Consider the following 7,544-nt stretch of genomic DNA (forward strand, 5'->3'; position numbering starts at 1 on the left):
CTATTACATTTAAGTTGATTTTTATTTCATTTTTTTAAATCAATCTTCAATCACATTTTAAAGAATTATACTTTCCTTACTATTTTCCTTTTATACGAGTTTAAGAATCTAATGTATGAAGTGCTTTTTTTTTTTTTTTTGTGGTCAAAATGAAGTTTAAAAAGTCAAATCCTATACTCATTTAACAGTTCTTAGAAATTAGTATAAGAGACTAGTGAAATTTCTTTTCATAATGAGAGACTAACTTGTTCTTCAATGTGCACATAAAAAAAGCCTAATCGTTGTGGACACGATCAGAAAACATTAAAAAAAATTGACAGTCCAATATTTATATCCTCCGAATACCTAATATTTATTATTATTCATTTTCTCTAAAATTATGAATTGTGAAATTAAACACGTTTGAAACTAGCATTTGACATTTTAAAGACTTGGCTATCATTTGATATTTGCTCTTGTATCTCACCAATTTGAAAGTAAATTTTCACATTTTAAAATTAATCCTCAGGGTGCCCATCCTCGGCAATAGAGAATTCGTGGTCCTGCTGGCACTGTTACTATTTGTCTGTAACGTGTCATTAAGCTAGCTAACCTCAAAAGAAAAAAAAAATCAAATCGCAATAGAAAAGGTATAATGGAAAGACGAATATTAACCTTTTCTAGAAAGTCGCGGAGCTCAAATTCGAAGCTCATGTTTTACAACCGATACGGTTCATCAATCCCGCCAAAGAACTACATAAACCTGAATCAACTAACTTATTGAATTGCCCAGAATGATTTGCCAGGGACCAAGCACCAAGACAAACTAATTAATTGGCTGATTAATTCAATCCAGGACACGAATTGATTGCAATGAAATCCCAGCAAAGAGCAAAAAAGATGAACAATTCGGGTTCTTTTTTTCTTTTCAGCATATGATTAATCCCTGATATGAATGTTAAGTGTCGCGACCTCTTTTTCGGGCGCCCGCGATCGGGTACGGGCGCCTAAGGGAGGCTAATGGCTCGGCTGAAATTTGTTATGCCCGGACTCTCTCAAGTCTACCAATTCACGACTTAATAGTCCGGGTTTTTAACTCCGTAAGTCAATTTTAAAACGGAGTCGCCACTAATCGGTTTGGGGGTGGGTTGATTAGAAACCCAAGCGAAATATCGGGAGAAATACTCGCCCTGCGTAACTGAGAGAAATTAGGATCGGGGACTTGATTACACTAGTTAATCACTAATGCCCTTTCGGTACCTAATCATGTTTAAACCCTAAGGCTTTTGGATTTTTGAGGGATTTTCCATGCATTTTTGGAAGGAAAAACATTTTTTAGTCTTTTTCTAATTTTTTTGGACATAAAAAGCATTTATTTATTTATTTTGGATCTTTTTCTGAAAATATAAATCATTTTTGGCTTTTTTGGGAAAATATGGACATTTTTGATTTTTTTGATTTTTTTGGAAAATAAATTACTTTTTTTTTTTTTTAAATATTATTTTATATTAAAATAATAAAATAAAACCGATCCGGGTTGGGTCCAACCCGGCCAGCGACCCAACGCTTGACGGGCCCGCGTTGCGGGCCCGACTGGATTTTTCTTGTCTTTTTCTTTTAAGTGTAAAACCTAAAGGCCCAAACCCACTTTGACCCTTTAAAAGAAACTCAGCCCAAAGACTACCCGGCCCATGCGCACAACCCGGCCCAGGCGGAACCCTACCTGGTTCAAACCCATGCCCGACCCACTCTCTAACCCGGTTCGCGGAACCCTACCCGGACGCCAGCCCAGATCCGCCCGACTTCGACCCGCCTTCCCCTTCGCCGACCAGTTTCTGGAGTTCACGAGATCCGACGATTCGCGGCGCTGAGGGACGGAGGGGGTCAGACGGACAGCAACCCGGCGTTCGACGGCGGCGACGTCGCAGCCGGCAGCCGGCCACTCAACTAGATCGACGACGGGGGAGACGACGGTGACGACAGTGGAGACGACTAGGACGATCCGCTTATGAGGACAGCGAGGGCGAGCGACAACGGGTCTGCAATGAGGATTTCAGTGGCGGCATAGTTCGAAAGGGGGGGAGACGCGGCGGTGACGACGCGACCAGAGGCGGCGGATACCAGTGGTGGCGAACGGTGATGGTGACGCCGACAAGGCAGCGACGGCGATCCCTCAACTCTCGATCCGGTGTGGCGTTGGCGGGTCGATCACGGCACGGCATCGGGCGGGGAACAGCAAAGCAACGAGCAGCGGTCGCGGTGGCCAAGAGCTTCCAACTTCCCAGATCCAAGGCGTCCGCACGATCCTTCCTCTTCTCCGACTTCTTATCCTCCGGATCTGGGACTCCCTCGGAACCAAACCCTCCGGATCGACCAGATCTCTCCCTCTCCGGCCAGATCTGAGATCTCCAGTGGCTTGCCTTCAAACCTTCCCCAAAGTCTCTCGGGAAAGGTCTTCGAAGCTTGCTACCGGAGGTCCCTCACTTCGCCGTGCTCTCCTTCTCGGGCTCGTTCGCCGCCGGCCTCCCCCGAAGTCTCTCGGAGGGAGGTCGGTTTGAGCTCACGACCCGATTTCCGCCTTGCTCGCTCTTTGAGCTTCCCGAAGTCTCTCGGGAACCTCTCTGAGCTTGCTGGCCTCTTGGCTTGCTCTTTGATTTCCCCCTTGAAGTCTCTCAAAGGGAAGATCTCGGAGTTCGTTGTGTCCTTCGACGGAGGTGGTGCCCCGCTATTTATAGGCGAGGGGGCGGCCGGTCGACGGGGATTCGACCGCCGGTCTTCACACGCCGAACGGACACCCGCGGCCGAACCGGCATCCCATCCTCACTCCTCCAACAAAGCGTGCTCGGCATTGAAGGCGGCCATTAATGGCGCCCGAGATCTGTCATCTCCGGCCGACGTCGGCCTACCCTCCTCGGTCGTAGGTTGCCTTCGAGCGCATGAGTTGCGAGGCGTAGGGAAGAAGAAGGGAGAAGAAGGAAGAAGAAGAGGAGAAGGGGGCCGGGCTTGGAGGAGAAGGAGGCTGGGCTTGGGCCCGCGAAAGGGAGAGAAAAAGGAGGGGCCGGGCCTAGCTGCCATTTTTTGTTTTCTTTTGTTTTTATTGATTTTTTTTGTTGTTTTTGTTATTTATTATTTATTATCTAGAAAAAGGAAAAATAAAAGAAATTAAGGCCTAATTAATAACCTAATCAAAATTTTAGGTGTCAACATTAAGAAAATGATAAATCGTGTACTATTTAATAATTATGAAAAAGAATACAAGGAATATCTTCCGAAGAATGTTACGGTGGCTCTTAATTGATCTTGCCTATGTCATGAGAATACATGCAACCCGAGCCCTTGTTGTTTCTCCATATTGTATATCCGTCACTAGTGTCCTTCCCTTTCTTTCTTTTTGCTAATCTAGTCAAGTATCTTTCTCGAGAGGTTGAGAAAGAGAATATAGTTTTTCAACTTTTGAAATTACAACTTAAAGATATTAGTGGGAATAAGTACAATAATAGTGTCATAAGTTGTGTACGGCGCTCACTTTGGTGCCAAAAGTTTCTGTCGGATCACTTAAGTGCAAAAAAATTTGAAAAACGCTCACTTTGGTGCCAACGTCGATCTGAATTGCCAGAAATCCGATGTGACCTTTTTTTATTTATTAATTTCTTATACTAATGTGGCTTGCCGGAAAGTCCAGTCAGCGTGTAAACCACCAAACGACATCGTTTGGCATCTTAAACCCCAAGTCGAAACCCTAAATCCCCAAATCGAGAGAGAGAGAGAGAGAGAGAGAGAGAGAGAGAGGCCATGGCGGCGTTGTCTTCTTCCCCGAAGAACAACACCAGCAGAGAGAGAGAAGCCATGGCGGCATCGTCTTCTTCTCCGAAGAACAACACCAGCAGAGAGAGAGAGAAGCCATGGTGATGTCGTCTTCTTCCCCGAAGATCAACACCAACAGAGAGAGAGAAGCCATGGCAGCGGCGTCTTCTTCCCCGAAGAACAACACTAGCACCAGCCACTCTTTGAACAGAGCCCAATCCACCATCTCCATCTACGCCCTCCTTGTTTCCCTCGCACTTCTCATCTTCTCTCTCCCTCTTTGCACCTTCAATCCCCCTTCTTCCTCCTCCTTTTCCGCCCTCACCTCCTATTTTCCCATCACTTCTTGGCCGAGCGATAGTGGTCGAGCACGGTGGCCGAGCGATGGTGGCTGAGCACGGTGGGCGACGGCGGCCGAGCATGGTGGCCAAGCACGGTGGCCAAGTGACGGTGGCCGAGCAAGCTAGGTCGGCGAGGATGAACAAAAAAAAAACCCCTAATTTTAATCTCAAATAAGCTATACCACATCATTTTTCCTAAGCCATCCACATAGGATAGCAAAACTATGTCGTTTTCTTAAGTAGGACAGAAAACGACGTCGTTTAAAGGATTTATCGAATTTTTTTTTTAAATATAAAGCCATGTAATCATTTTGGCCGGAATTTCTCGCCGGTGGCACCAAAGTGATCATTTTTTCTCCGATTTGGCACTTAAGTGATCCGGCGGAAACTTTTGGCACCAAAGTGAGCGCTGTACACAACTTATGGCACCATTAGTGTACTTATCCCGATACTAGTGTATGATCATTTCATTGGCTATAATTGCCGTCCATGTCTTATGTAGTTTGATCACATCATGTATGCGTGTTTTTGCACTTGTGAACATTTGTGATATGGTATTTTATCAATGTTCTCACCGCCAGCAGACCTGGAGGGGCTGGTGGTGGCCCTCAACCGCTCAGGCTCAGTTAGCCATTGCTTCTCACAAGTTACATAGATTTCCTACAAGCCTGTGTTTTCCACGTTTGAGTATACGTGTCCCACTGTGAGAGGAAAAGCCCTACCGATAAGAGATTGATTAATGTATCAATACTTTTTAACGTTATGTCTTACTTTTGAAGGTTTTTGCATTTTGTAGCATTGTTGTCATAAAGATATGCATGCCATCTTGTGTCTTAATGGGATCGATTATCAAATCTTAAGTCTATTCTTATTAGTCCTCATAATAACAGATGATTGTTTGGATTCTTTGGCCCAAGTTTCCGGGTCTTGTAGATGGTCCTGATCTGCCCTGATATATTGTTTGCAGGGACCTTAACCTTCTATATGACGTTGTCAAGCACGAAGAATACAAAGATAAGTGCTACGAAGGCCTTATGTCTTTAGGTCTCGAGTATGCTGATGTCAATTGTTTGTTGTGTTTTATAGTAACATTCAAAGAGTTTTTAGTTTTTTTCCTGTCCTTTTTGGACGTTTCAGCTTAACACCACTTTATGCAGCTTTTACCATTGGGTGGAAATCTAATGGGCGAATTGTTGAGATTCTTCTCACCAATAGTCATATGGACCAGGTTTAAGTCTAGTCAACACATGCATGCCGTTTGATACCCTGCATTCATGGATTATCTGAAGGTACCTCGCTCAATAAATTGTCTCTTCAAGGGATTGCATTGTTTCTTTTAGGCTAGAATATTTCTCTAGTTAATTTCCTCTAACCTTTGATTTCTTCTCAGGCTTGGCTCGTTTAGATGGACCTAGGAGTAAGGGAGACTGATGCATCTCAAATTATTGCCAACCATGAAGCGCAGCATCGGTATCTGACTTCGAGAGCAGAAAAGGTTTATCACCTGGTCACTTATCTCCTCCCCTATCTTCATCTACAGCCTACTTGCGAAGTTTATTTATTACATGCACATGCAGAGACCAGCGCTACTACCAATGGTCTAAAGTATTAAGCAAAGTGTTATAAATGCATCTAACATTATGCCGTTGCTCTTATGTTTCTTTGATTCATTTTCAATCTATAACTTATTTGATTTTTGAGTCCCGGATCTGGGTTATGAAGTTTTGAAAAGGTTATTTGGGGAGACACATGCAAAGATAGAAATGTCATTTACAGCTATTCGTGCATCTACATCCCCATTGCATATTAGAATTGCAGTTACTTATCTCTTGTCATGAAACATAGAATGAAGTCCAGAGCTTCCTATTCGACAGAGTTGATTCACTAGGCTGCAAAACATTTTTGGATTACTTTCCAGAATATCCATGTGAAGAAGGCAGAGTAAATGAGAAGAGAAGCATGCTTGGGAAGTCTTTTGCAACTCGCCCGTGGAACAGGAAAGGAGAATTTATAGGAAACTGTAATGACTAACTTGCCCTATTCATTGCACTTCTGTTGCCACCTTTTCCAGGTCTGTTTCATTGTGCTACTACACTTAACTAGTGCATCATAAGTGAGTTTTTCTGTCTTCAGGCTAGCAACTTCCTTTCAAGTTTGGTTATTTATCCCTCAAATTGACAACATTGTTATCATAATCATTTGAAATTTTGCTTATTCTTGTAGCAAAAGGATAAGACCTTGATCTGTAAATATGGTGCAAGAGTTTGAAAATGCAGCTACATGTATTTAAATGCGCCTATCTTTCCTGTAAGCAACTTTCTATTGCCTGTTGATTTGAGTAGCAACCTGAGGCCTCATTTAATTCAGTTGTCGTGGAGTATATGTGATGTTTTCGTGTTGGTAACATGTGTGATCCCATGAGAATGTCCCCCGCGGCATCAAGGTTTAGCCAGGAACTACGACCATCACCTTTGACCTATCCGGATCAGGAGGATTTCTCGTACTTGAGAATCGTCTTTAACGTAATTCCCAGAAGCAGATGAATTTTTGGCTATGGTACCATCACAGGCTAGTCTCTAGCGTACCACTCCACCTTCTTCTTCAGTTAGAGCTAGCATTATAATTGTAGAAGCAGGCATTGTTCATCGTACTAACCAGATTAATGTCTCTTTTGGTGCAAGCCATAAATTTAGTTATATGAATGAGATCTCCGGGTGAAAAAATGATTGATGAGCGGTTTGGAAACATGAACACCGCATCCATGGAATGAGATCTCGAGGGCTTCTCTGTTCTTATTTTCTTCGGTTCTCGCCACATATGATTGGGTTATGTTTTGGGGCATCATTGATTGGAGGAACAAATCCGAAAATCATAATTATTTATTTTTAATGAAGTTGGTATCCAAGTTATATCTATAATTTGTAACTCGCGAGTAAGTGATGCAATAAGATATATTGTTATTCCATAATCTATATATAAACTAAGCACTAGGTAAGCTGTATTTAATAAATATATCTTCTTAGTTTTTCATTTTTGGTTTTATCCTGATCTTTCATTTGAGTGAATTTAATTTATAAAGGAACCCACTGATTGAAACATGTTGCTAATTGAAACAATGTTATGGTGAAGTCATAGAAAATAATTTATTAAGAAGGTGGTATACTACTATTAGTTGTTCAACTTGAGGAGGATACAAATTGTGCATGGTTATCCAACAATTGTTTTTGCAATTTCCGGAGAGAGAGTGGGGGATAAATAAATCCATCACCATGGTTAAGATGGTGTGAAAATTAGGCAAACTTAAGAGGCGATATGGTAATATTGGTAAATAATTTCGAGAGAGATAATATCATAAAAATTTATATTACAAAGATGCACATCTATTTAGGGGATAAGAAGTCCATAAGATAACACGAACAG

The 7,544-nt window shown here is 42.5% G+C and overlaps 1 pseudogene; it reads left to right on the forward strand.

Annotated features, from left to right (window-relative positions):
* LOC108960820 overlaps positions 1-7,544 on the forward strand; it is a 69,565-nt pseudogene that overhangs the window by 47,197 nt on the left and 14,824 nt on the right.

The sequence above is a fragment of the Eucalyptus grandis genome, chromosome 7 (assembly GCF_016545825.1).
Source record: "Eucalyptus grandis isolate ANBG69807.140 chromosome 7, ASM1654582v1, whole genome shotgun sequence".
NCBI classification, from domain to species: domain Eukaryota; kingdom Viridiplantae; phylum Streptophyta; class Magnoliopsida; order Myrtales; family Myrtaceae; genus Eucalyptus; species Eucalyptus grandis.